The following is a 12265-nucleotide window of genomic DNA, read 5'->3' as shown; positions in this document are numbered from 1 at the left end:
ACCAAAAGCTATATTTAGTATAACGGTATATCGATATACTAAATATTGCTTTTAGTATATTTCAGTATATTGCGGTATATTCACTGGTTTTATTTGTACTGTATGGTATATTTGAAATGTAGTAGTATTGTGTGAAACAACCCATAAAATATAATAAATGATTATACCACAATATACTGAAATATACTAAAAGCTATATTTAGTATATCGATACACAATATACTGAAATATACTAAATGCTATATTTATATCGATATACAGATATACTAAATATAGCTTTTGGTATATTTCAGTATATTGTGTATCATTTAGTATATTTTATGGGTTGTTTCACATTTATTGATATGATTATCTGCTGTTTCACAGTCTAGGCTTTTGGTATATCGATATACTAAATATAGCTTTTGGTATATTTCAGTATATTGTGGTATAATCATTTAGTATATTTTATGGGTTGTTTTACATTTGTTGAAAATGATTATCCGCTGTCGCACAGTCTAGGCTTTTGGTATATAACAGTATTTAAATTTGGTATATTTCAATGATAATACCGGCCATTGGGTATCTCACAGTCAAGCACACACTCAACTTTATCATTCTTACTGGTTTTGTTTTTATTGTTGGCTGTCACTGGGCGATTTGGCGCAAAACATTGATAAATGATGCGCTTGAAAATCCAACTAGACGCGCGTCTCACGCTTTAGCTCTTGCTCTCGACTTGACTCCATTCGATTGTCGGCATCCCTAACGCTAATTTTGTGTGACAAATTTCTCGAGCTACATGTCAATTCTTATGGATTGTTGTCCTGTGCACCACTCAAGTGCTCAGCGCTCAGTGCTCAGAGCTCAGAGCTTTGCGCCTTGCTGCTGTCTATTCAATTTCGAGTGCCCCACTGGGGAGTCGACTGCCTTGATTGTGCCACTTAACTCTGTGTGAGTGTGTGTATTTGTGTGTGGCACGCACATAATGCCAGCTTGACATGCAACTGTGGCATTTACTTTACTTTAGTGTTACGATTATAGTCCTCATCGTTGTCGTTGTTCTATGTAAATCTGTTGTGGCCAAAAACACCTTCTTAGACGTAAATCCACAAATATTTATTTACGTATATTTTACTTTGATTAATGCTAATCTATTTTGCGTTTCCGCCGTTACTGTTTGCAGGGCTCTCTGGAAAATTAATGGTAATTTCATGCTGTCATTGCGCAAAAATCAACACGGCCCCAAAAGCGCCAGAACAAAGCATAAAGGTAGGGAATTAAAAGTCTATTAAGGATTGTGCCTCCTCCACCAAACCAACAAGAACACTCGACTGCTCCACTTCGAGTTACCATCAAAATTTCGCATGCTTAAAGCTTATAGACTTTTATAGTCTTAAAGAGGTGCGTCTTTTTGTTCAGTTTGGGAGTGTTGTCGTTGTTGTCTTCACTGATGTTGGTGAAATGTTTGCCAATGAAAATAAATTGGCGAGACAAGTGAATAAAAAGAGCGAGCGAGCGAGCGACGTTCATGCTATTGAGGCAGAGCCAAAATTGAAAAGTTGTCGTTGGCATTACACAAAAAGAGCGAAAGAAAACCCAATCAGATCTTGAAGCTAATGTTGTACTTTACACAAGATTTAATTAATATCCACTCTCATTTGCATGCCAATGAATTTTGCGTCAGCCTACTAAAGCTCCAAAGTTCTTGACTAAAAGGTTTTTCTTCTTACAGCATAGAAAATGACTTTTGCAAAATCAAAGTCGAAATTTGCTGACAAAATTCGAGTAATACAATTAGATGTGCCGAGTACAAAATGTGCTTTGACTTTAAAGGTGTTGAGTAGTTGTTGAAAAACTAAATAAACTACAAGTGAAGTGTGTACATTTTTATATTTATATATTTGATATTCTAATAACTAACTATTGCTGCTTTTTGCGGCTTCTTGGCCATTCTCAATGTCAAATAGAAATAATAAAAAAATAACATTAATCAGTGATTAAACACATCTCCGAGTTGGCTATCTTAGATCAAGTCAATCAATTGCGCGTTCATAGAAATAATAATAATAAAAATGAAAAAAAAAACTTCTAGCACAAACATTTCATTAGCATAATCTTGAGATGTCCATTGTTTCGTCTGTGATTACATCATCTCGTGTATTTAAGTGCATATCATATCTCTTCATCGATCTTATATAAACTCTAAATGCTTTCTCTACCACTTTAGTAGTAGATCTAACATATGATATATTAGCTACTTCTTTAGACAAGAGCTTTAATTGAAATGCAGTTTTGGGGGGATTCGTTCGTTTTAGCGCGTGCTTCGAGTTGTGCTATTGCATACCTCCTTCATCTGCGCTTATCTGATTTGTCATGGAGCCGACTCTAGTGCCCATTGCCTGGCGCTAATTAATTAGTTTTATGCGCATAATTAAATGTTATTCGCAACAACAGCCACAGCAGCAGCAAAAGCAGCAGCAGCAGCGACAGCATAAATAAATAAATTTTTATTTGTTTTCGTCATGTTTGCACTTGCTGCTTTGCTCATCGCAAAAGATACAAAACGATACAGCAACAGCAACAACAACAACAATGAGAAACTGCCATTTTTCATAGATCTTGGCCAGGCCAAATAATGGCCAGCAATTACGTCTTCCATCCGGCTGGGCGGTCGGCTCTCTGGCTGCTGCTCTCTGGCCTGATGGAAACATCGTAATAATAATCATGAGCATAATCATCAAACTCATCATAATGATAATAATAATGATAGTTTTTGGTTAAATGTAGTCATAGTTCGCTGTCGTCGTCGCCGTTCGCTCATCTGCCGGAAGTGTTGTGGGGCATACGAAAAATGTTTCAGGTAATTGATGCCTTGATGCCCTGGCTTGGACCTAACTTCAGTTTATTTTTGATTATTTGCTTTTCATTGGTTAGTTGAAGTTAGTTTACTACACACTCACACAGCAAATTTCTCAACAATTTGTTGGCTGATGTTTCTCGTTTTGTCGTTTTGTTTTCCGCAACTGTGAAAATTGTTTGCTGCCCTAAGATTGATTATACTTTTCGGGTTTTTTTTTCTGTTTTCGAGGGGGATTACGCGACGTATTGCGTTTGCAGCCGCAGCAGGAAATCAGGCAGCAAACTCTCTGTTTTTTTTTTTGATTTCAATTATGAACGTGTCTTAAATATAATCGCATGATATCATCAATATACGCATTACCAATTGCCATCATAGTTATTATTACCATTCAACCAAAAAAAAAAAACACAAAAAACCGAAAAAAGAATTGAATATATATTTATAAATTAAGAAGGAAAAAAAAAGCAAATGACATGCGCAGAAACCAAAAACAAACACCATTGAGTATTTAACCAATCTATTAACAGAATCAAAACTGAACCCACATCAATTATGCAGCGAACCAATGGCATACTCGATTATTAACTTATTAATGTTTATATTGTTTATTAAACACACAAATGAATAAACAAATGACAACTTTAAATCTGTGCATGCGTGTGAGTTGTGTTATCTCTGTTGAATGCATTATTTTTATAGATACGCAAACGTATAACTAGTGTTAATTTTTTATCCCCCCTCTCTCTTTCTCTTTCGATTTTTTTTTGTTTGTTATTTATATTCATTTGTTTTTTTATATCATTGTATCGCTGATGGATTTTTTTTTCAATCGTTCGCTTTGTTAATTGCGTTAAGCCCAAGTCAATTATCAAATATATACACAAGCCGCAAATGATCATCAACTACAGCATGCTGATGATGATGATGACGATGATGATGATTATAATGTTGTACAGTTGCCAGGTGGGGTGTTCACTGTACAGTGTGTACACACACAGGAGAGGTGGAGAGGTCGTTGCCAGAGAGCCAGCCGACGGCTTGTTCAGATTTTTAATTATAATTTCATGACGTTAACGACTTTGCTGTTGCTTTTTTTCTTTATAATAGTTGTGCTATTGTTTATTTGTTGCTGTAGTTGTCATTGTCGTGTTGCCGTTGACGCAGTTGACAAGGCGGCATTTTAATTTTTTTTTTCGTTTGTTGCTGCTGTTTTTTCCAGTAGCTGACATCATAAGTTGACCAAAGCAAATACAGAAATAGCAAAACGATAACCACATATGGACAATTGCAAAAAAAACGTTTTTCGATGCCAAGGAGCTGCTGGCAAAAAGATCCTAAATGGAAAGCATCAGCATGCGATGATTAAGGTCGTCTGAGATAACATGAAATAAATCAAAATACAGAACATGACTCAAGAGCGAAATGCATTCAAGTGAAGAGACTCAAGAAATTTCTATGTATTGTATTTTTAGAAAACCAAAAGATTTCTCGATTAATTTGCTGGCAGCGTAACAAAAAAGAGAAAAAAAGCGAGCTACAGCTACAGAGTTCAAAAGCCTTAGCTTGGGACCTAAGGACTTTGGCGGAAATCAATCAAATTACTGAACACACTCAGTGCAATGATCAAAATAGATAAAAGTTAATCTCGTGGTAGGGAAAGAGCCAAGGGAGGAGAGGAGAGGAGGTAACTGAAACTGAGCACTGAACACTGAACTGTGATCATGGGCAACAACCTTAAGCTTTAGCCACAAATCTGCGCCGCAAATCTCTTTGCTTGCTTTTGGCTATTCGAAGTTTGAAGTTTTTTGAACCCAAGCGGAAGTCTGAGCACTTATGACTCATTTGATGGATAGACAAGATCTCCACAAAGCACAGCACAAGGCACAAGGCACAAAACGTCGCCCAGCCTCATGAATGAGACAAACAATTTACAAAACTGACTTGTGATGATGCTTTTCATATTTTTCCCATTATATTTCTATCATTTATCTATTTTTTTTTGTATTTTTGTTGCTCCCTCTCTTTTGTGTATTTTGAGATATTTTTGGGGGAAGAGAGTCGAGTCGAGTGTGTATGTGGGCGGGAAATTTTCAGCCACTTCAACACTTCATTTAATAAATGTTGTAAACACGCACGAATTGAATTATTTATGCTTAGTTGTCATAAATTCATTTGGCAGCCTGACAGACACACTGACAGACAAGACCCACGCACCATATACTACCATCGAGGGGAGGTGTTTGGGGTCGTGAGGTGAGGAGAAGTGGAAAGAACTGATCCGACACGCTCAACCTAGCAGACAGATGTGCGGCAATTAAGAGAGAGAGAGCGAGAGCATTGACTGACAATCGCATTCAAATGTCAAAGGCGCCTATTTTTAAGCTAACATGATTTACGACACCTCAACAAAGAAATGCAGACACCAATAGAGAGAGAGAGAGAGCGGGAGAAGGAGAAAAGTGTGTGAGAGAGAGAGAGTGGGGAAACTGTTTTCTGTAATTGGAAAATGCATTGCAGCTTGCCATAATGTTGGCAATTAAATTATGCGCCCTGTTTTTCGCTGACCCATTTCCCAGGGGCAAATGGCCAAAAGGCAGAAAAGCTCAAGATACAACGAAAGAGTGAGTGGGCGAATGAATGAGTGAGTGAGTGAGTGAGTGAGTGAGAGAGAAAGGCATTACTGAGGCACTGGGCTAAAAGGATGCCTCAAGAACACAAACAAAACGTCGCTGAAATGAAAATGAAAATGGAATTAAGCACACACAACTTTTTGCCTAAGTATGTAGCAAATGTGCAACACAGCGAAAACTTTGTGTGCCTCTGCGTGAGTGTGTGTGTGTGTGTGTGTGCTTGCTGCACTCGTGAGATACTTGCCACACATGCCACAGCATGGCGCACGGCCAAGTTAAGTGAAGGAGAGCGAAACGTAACGCAACGCAAGCGATACGAAAACGAAACGAAACGAAGCGAAGTGCAAACAAAAAGTTCAAGTATCCTAACAGTGTGTCTTATGAGTGCTTTGTCTGATTGTGAGTGCATATGAGTGTGTGAATAAGTGTTTAAACAGTTACTCGTCGACTTGCTGCTGCTGCTGCTACTTCTTCTGCTGCTCTTCTTGCTGCCACACACACACACTCTCACACACAACAAATTCACTTGCATTCTCATTGCAAGCAGCAAAAGTCTTTGGTCTGTGCTTGCTCTGTTTTCTGCCTTTTTTGCGGCCTTAAGTCAACTCGAGCTAAACAGGGCCGTTTATCTATAATGTTTATACGCTGTATACACACATATAAATACACATATACTCATATTGCCCCACACTTGACTTGACTTTCAGCTCCAACTCTTCTTTTTCGCTTTTTTCTGTATCTTTTTAGCTCATGCTCTTATCGAAAATTTGTTTACTTATCAAACTCAACTCTGGAGTTGTTTTTGCTTTACTCGTATAAGAAGTTCGAACTCTTTATCAATTGTGCCAGGTGCTGGAAGCTGCAGTAGAATTATGTATTTATCTAGGATGTATCTTTTATTGTTGTTGTTTGTCTAGGATACGATTTTATTGTTTGCCTGGGATTACAACACATCAGTGTATTTTTCTAGCCTTTTTTTTGCATTCATAAACCGATCACAACGTGCCCCTCTTATTGTGCTGGCAAAACTATAAACAAGCTGTGAGCAAGACAAAGGCAATCATCAGTAGACGGGCACAAGAAGCTGCCACTGAAAGCGGCAGCGAATTAATCTCTCTTTCTCTTTCAGAGCACAAGAATGAGGCCGCCGGGAAGCATATGCTGCTCTGCTGCGTGCCGACAGGACTTTAATCATTGCAGAGCAGAGCCGAGCAGACGAGCCGCCTTAGCATGTCAGTGCCTCGATCCGCGTCACGGTCTCCGTCCGTCCGTCCGTCCGTCTGTCTGTCTTTCAGTCAGTCAACACGAATGTGTTTTGAATTATTGCGCTGTAAATTCAAAAAGGATGATGCGCCGTGCTACTCCAGCAGCAGCAGCGAATTCGCTTGGCAAAAATGGGCAAAACAAAAGGATATTGTGACAAGGATTTATTAGTGTGTCCTCCACGATGTACTGAGGGTAGCAGCAGCAACAACAACAGCAACAACAACAACAACTACAGCAGCAGCAGCCAGTCAGTCTTGCCCCATTGTCTTGTCCCTTTTCTGCTCGTTGTCATTTTACGAATTTCAGGGTTGATTTGAGCCTGCACAACAAAACACAGAGAACCCGCTTTTCACTCTCTCTCTCTCTCTCTCTCTTCCTCTTTATCGCTATCTCCATCTCTGCTGTTGAGGGGGGTCAGTCGCGTTGCCCGCTCGAGTGTCAAAGCGCAATTATTGCTCATTGCAACGCACACACACACACACACACACACACACACACATACTCAGCTTCTGTTGTTGTCCTGCGACGTCTATTCTTTCACTGCTTTGCTGCGGCTCAGCTGCGATTTATTGCATTCAATCTGCTTTCCTCCTTTTGGACTGCACTTGGCTTTAATTACATAGAAGATTTTTATCTTGTGACAAATGTTTTGTTTTGTATTCGTCGAGGGTGTGCAGGTGGCTTAAATGAAGCATTACTAATTGAGAGAATTTGAGATCAGCTTTAAGGTCGCCAGACAACTCTTTCTAGACTAGAGAAAAAGAAAAGAAAAACCCCAAAAAAACACGGCGTGGCAACTTCAAAAAGGCCATTTGAGGCACGCGAGGCAGACGCCCCGAAAATCAAACCCTTAACTGGCAACACACAAAAACATTTGACTAATTTATTTAATGGCCTGGTTATTACACGAACATCCCGTTGAGTTGTGAAAGGGGAGCGGAGGGGGAAAGAGGAGCGGAAAGGGGGGAGTGAGCGAGGGATCCATTCGAAACCCATTGAAACACTCCACAACTCACAACTCCCCCGGCGGAAGCTGCTGCGTGCATTTACCAGGCATTGAATAATGGCCAAATCTGCTGCAAAAGTTTTATTGCACTTGCCAAATTAATTTGCCACAAAGTAAAAGTAGAAGGCGCCAAAAACCTTCTCCCTGCTCTTATTGTTGTTGTTGTTGTTGTTGTTTGCTAATGTGGACTACTTGGCAATGGCAATGGAAATGGAAATGAAAATGGCATTGGCAAGGGAAATGGAAATGAGTATAGAAAGCACAAATAAAGAAACAACAACAACAACAGCAGCAGCAGCAGCAGCAAAAGTGTGGAAATGGTAGATGAAATCTGTTTTTTAGGGTGTCAGAGGGAAAGGGAGGCAATGGAATGAATCTCCATCCGCTCTTAAATGTGCGTTCATTAATTTAATTTTTCATTATGCAGCGGCAAATGAAAAGTGTCATAAGACCATTTTAGTGAAGCCCCCCCAAGACCAAGACCCCCATAAACAAAAAGGCCACACGGCAAAGACAGACGTTCAGCGGCGCTGAAAACAGTGAAAACCGAGAAACCGAAAAACCTAAAACCCAAAACCGAAACACAAAATGAAAACGATGACTGGGGAGCACCTTTTATTTTAATATTTGGTCATTAAAAACAGTTTCCAGACTCACTAAGACGATGAAAATGTCGAAAGAGATCCGCAGCCGAACCCAAAAAAAAATACTCGTAACAAAACCTCCATGACTTCAAAATTAGAGCAATCAAATGCGACTGCACAACCGCTATATACCCACCAAATTGATTATGAATGCCGCACCCATTGATGAATGAATATAGGAAATGAAAGAAAAATGTGAATTGCTTTTGACGTTTCTTAATGAAATAATAATAAAAGTGAATTTAAAATATTTACATCATTTTAGAGATAGTTCATAATTTCACAAATAATTCAAAAATTTAATAGTTACAAATAAAATATATTTTACTTCATTTAATACACAATTGCTTTGCAGTCTCTTAAACAAATTGGAATTTTTTGGTCAAATAATTGCTTTATTTTTAGTGTGTTGTGCTGTTTAGTGAAATTTATAGACATAGGGTATTATGAATCCAAGTCGACGACGTTTTTGATTTTACTTTTGTACGCACACCTCTCTACAATACGAGACAAGAGTTTTTGTTTTTATGATGACAGAGCAAAATGCCGAGAAAAATGCGTAAAGGAAAAACAAATCGTTGCACACGGCAGCAGCAACAACAACAGCAGCAACAGCAACAACAACAACAACTACAGCAATAACCTTTAACGCCCCAACAATTAAGGCTAAACGCTTTTATAACATCAATTTTGGAACTGGAAGGGGGGCGGGACAGTCTGAAACTTTGCCCTCTGCAGTGGTAGATGTCAAAGGAGGCGGAGGTCTGGAAAGTCCTCAGATTAATGACACTGCGCGATTTTTACGATTGTTTCTTAAGTTACGCAGCAGCAGCAGCAACAAAAGCAGCAAAAAAAAAAAGTTACGACGCAATGCTCTGTTTTATTTTTTTTTCCTTTTTGGATTTTTTTTTGTGCTCTTGCCTGGAAATTTATGAAATTTTACCTTTTGGCCAAGCAATTTGCTCCATTTACATTCTTTATTAGCTGACGCCAAGTTAGCGGGGCTGAAAAGTTTTTCTCTCTTTATTTTCTTTTGGTGTTTTGTTGCCCAAAGAATTTCCTCATCGTATGCAAGTTACATAAAATCGCCATACAAAAGATTAAACCGACCAAAAGGTGGGGCATAACAAAGTTTTCATTCTTCTCAGGTAACTGGCGAGCTAAACGACCACCGAACACCAGAGAGGGGTACAAGAAGAAAGCGGAGGAGGGTGGGGAGGGGGCGGCAAGGGAATGACAACAAATGCGAGTGATGGCAGTCAAATGAGTTGATGGGAAAGGGGAGCGAGGGGAAACACTCGTCGCTCGCTAAATGGAAAATGGAAATGCAAACTTTGTCAATTTGTAGGTCATATATACTCGGTGTGGCATATGGATAAAATCTGTCAATGAAGTTGCAGCGCGAAAGCATAACGAAGGCCAAATAGTGTGGGAAAGAGAGAGAGAGAGGAAGAGATTGGGATAAATGTAGCTCAACCGTTAAATTAATTAAATAACTAGTTCGAAGAGAGAATGTCAGGCTTAGAATGTGCAGAGGAGAATAAAAATTCAAACATTAAAACTAATCAAGTATATTTAAAAATTATTTGAGAAACCTGTTAGTATTAAATACAGTATTAAATACAATTTTAGGAATTTGGTATTTAATAAAAAATGTCCATAGCTAAATAAAAGGATCTATTGGTCAACAACATAAAGAAATTATTTTTGTTTAGAAAATAAAATCATTGCTAAATTTTTAAATGAAGTTGTAATTTGACAAAATCGAAAACGATCTAAATTAATTAATAAAAAACGAAAGAAAAAATTAAAAATAATAAAAATTAATATTCGAAATATAAATAAATAATTAAGGTAATTATGCGACATAGTAGAAAATAATAAAAGTTCTTGCTCTGAATGAGTTTAAATTATAATAAAACAAGTAAGAAAGCTACAGTCAAGTGAACTCGACTGTGAGATACCCGCTACCCAATTTGATTAAAAGCAATATATTTTGCGGTATTATTCTCAAAATATACTGATTACACTACAAAACTACTAAAAATATACCAAATGGTATATTTGGTATATCGATATAGTACCGCATTCAAAATATACCAGATTGTCAGCCAAAGCAACTAAGACCCCTAGTAAGTAATAACTTCGACAATTTTTATCTGATCGCAACCAAATTTTCAGTAATCATAACTACTATAGTAATTATTGTATATTCGCAGCTTTAGCTTTAAAATTACGCTTCTTATTCGATTTTTTTTATTTGCGGGGGCGGAAGTGGGCGTGGCAAAAATTTGAAACAAACTTGATCTGCGTGCAAACATAACAAATGCTGGCGAAAAAGATTATAGCTCTATCTCTTATAGTCTCTGAGATCTAGGTGTTCATACGGACAGAAGGACAGACACACAGACGGACAGACACACAGACGGACAGATGGACATGGCTAGATCATCTCGGCTGTTGATGGTGATCAAGAATATATATACTTTATAGGGTCGGAGATGCCTCCTTCTACCTGTTACATACATTTCCTGTCGGCACAAGGTTATAATACCCTTCTACCCTATGGGTAGCGGGTATAAAAAAGATCGAAATTCTGAAAAAATTATAACAAGAATTAATATCCAGTAACCTCAGTGTAAAAGTATATAACATAGTTATATAATAGAGCACTAATTATTCCCCTATTTCTTTACTCATCGTATTAGCTGCACATTTTCACTGCCGATCATAAGACTCCTCCATTTAGTAAGCTCTTCAGCCAGCTCATTGTTTCGCCGGCTCTGCAGCAAGATATTGTTATTATGCTGGCTGCAAGATTTGCAGTGGCTGCCCTAACTCGAAAGTGATTGCATTGCCGGGGTGGCACTTTAAGCGCATACTAGAGTTGCATGCCATATACATATATATATATAGCATAGAAATATATGTATTTATTAAGGCCACAAGTCTCAGCTGTCTGCCCCTTTTGCGCCCTGCATCCACGTGGAGAATTTAATAAATTCATCATCTTTCATTTAGTTGCTGCATCGCAAGTCTGTTACATAGCTTGCCTTCCTTACCCCGCTCCTGTCTCGAAGTCAACGAAGGAAAATTATATAAATGTATGTAGCATAAAGAAGGGAAATCATAAGAAGAAAAGAAATGTATATAAAAAAAAAAAAAAAAAAATTGAGAAAAAAATTATGAAAAGACGGAAAAAAAATCTCGCAGACAACGTGCACTAAAGATGCGAAATTCGGAGTCAAAACCCCATGAATGGAGGGAGCTAGTGAGGGGGGAGTGTAGATGGTAGATGGGTTGATGGGTTTGGATGACTTGGATGGGTTGGATGGGAGGTAGTGAGCTGTGTAGTTGTTTTGGAGGCGTGTCGGCGACGTCGGCATCGGAGTTGCCCAAAAAAGCAAAAGCAAAATCGTGACTGTCATTTCAACGAAGCGGAGTTATTTTTCATGACAAAGCAGCCATGGAGGACTCTTCTCCTTGCCCTCCTCCCACATTTCACAGACACAGACGGCTCAGTGTGCTAGCGGTAAAGCAGATAATGGCAACATCGCCGAGGACAGTGGTGGAGAGTGATAGGTGCGGTGAGTGGCGGTGGTGAAAAGGGGGAGCAACAAAAAAAATAAAATAAAAGAAAAGAGTGCAGAAGAAGAAGAAGATGGCAGGCAGGCAGGCTGGCTGAGCATTCCAGCGTTAAAATACCTTTTACTGGCACATTACCAGCGACGCGTTGTCCAATAGATCCCCCCTTGCCTCCCCCACTCTCACTCTCTCTGTCTCTCTCTGAAAAAACGAAACCCACCATGCGCCCTTAGACGGCCAACGTAACTGCAGCGCAGTCGACGTCGACGGCGACGTTGCTGCGTTTTTCATG

At 38.8% G+C, this 12265-nt stretch overlaps 1 protein-coding gene across 1 annotated transcript in view; it reads left to right on the top strand.

Annotated features, from left to right (window-relative positions):
* The window catches only part of LOC117578284 (uncharacterized), a 99534-nt gene that overhangs the window by 40578 nt on the left and 46691 nt on the right, over positions 1–12265 (top strand). Inside the window, 1 exon segment of the mRNA XM_034263725.2 lies at positions 1166–1251. The gene's annotated coding sequence lies outside the window, so the exon portion shown is untranslated.

The sequence above is a fragment of the Drosophila albomicans genome, chromosome X (genome assembly GCF_009650485.2).
Source record: "Drosophila albomicans strain 15112-1751.03 chromosome X, ASM965048v2, whole genome shotgun sequence".
Lineage (NCBI taxonomy): Eukaryota > Metazoa > Arthropoda > Insecta > Diptera > Drosophilidae > Drosophila > Drosophila albomicans.
The sequence above is the reverse complement of the archived record's forward strand: the minus strand, read 5'-3'. Positions and strand labels throughout refer to the sequence as shown.